The sequence below is a fragment of the Octodon degus genome, unplaced genomic scaffold, assembly GCF_000260255.1.
Source record: "Octodon degus isolate 3935 unplaced genomic scaffold, OctDeg1.0 scaffold00080, whole genome shotgun sequence".
NCBI lineage: Eukaryota > Metazoa > Chordata > Mammalia > Rodentia > Octodontidae > Octodon > Octodon degus.
Genome location: NW_004524656.1, coordinates 4,180,483 through 4,181,211, shown reverse-complemented (window position 1 = coordinate 4,181,211; position 729 = coordinate 4,180,483). Strand labels below are relative to the sequence as shown.

Genomic DNA, 729 nt, shown 5'->3' with positions numbered 1-729 from the left:
AAGCAAACAAACAAACAAAAAACAAAAACAAAAACAGAAAACACGACTTTTGGAGGGCTGAAAAAACTAAAAATCTCCTACTCGCAATGGCCGTATGCAGAAGGTGCTCAAGAAACGAAAGCTGCTGTTACTGGTGGAGAGTCAGAGCCCACAGGCCTTGGAAGGAAGGCTAGCACATGCCTATTCCTACGCAGGATGGGATCTTATAGATGCCACCCGGGTCGGACCTAGTATGTGTTCCTTATTTAGGCAGAGACAGGAAGTGACTAGATGAGGGTCGCAGAGCAAAGGAATGAGAGCCAACCCAAGATTCCAGGTATGTCTGGAGAGGGTCAGTCCGATGTTCCTTTCTTTAAGGGGACTCCACTTATTGGGAAACGACAATCCGTATTCCTCTTCTGCCGAGTGCAAGAGAAAGACGGAGGGAAACTGTTTTTGGAGAAAGCACGGATTCCCCGCCGCCTCGTCGCCATGGCAACCCCAGTTTGGTCCCGGAGGAGATGCTCTTCCGGAGGCCCCGCCCCTTCACGCAGCGGACGTGACACGTGCGGCGGGGTCACGTGTTGTTGTTGGGCCGGGGAAGCTGCTTCCGGGTCAATGCAGGACACTGGGCTCCGGCGGCCGGAGCGGGGGCCGAGGTGAAGCGCAGCCGGGCCGGGGCCGGGCGGGAGCAGGCCGGAGGCTGAGTGGCGGCGGCCGGGAGGGGGGAGGAGAGGCGCAGCCGGAGGA

General features: G+C 57.3%; 1 protein-coding gene across 1 annotated transcript in view; it reads left to right on the top strand.

Annotated features, from left to right (window-relative positions):
- Window positions 1-555: 555 nt before the first annotated feature.
- Window positions 556-729, top strand: part of Tbcel (tubulin folding cofactor E like) — a 79,153-nt gene continuing 78,979 nt past the window's right edge. Inside the window, exon 1 of the mRNA XM_004636400.3 lies at window positions 556-638. The gene's annotated coding sequence lies outside the window, so the exon portion shown is untranslated. The remainder of the gene's footprint in view (window positions 639-729) is intronic.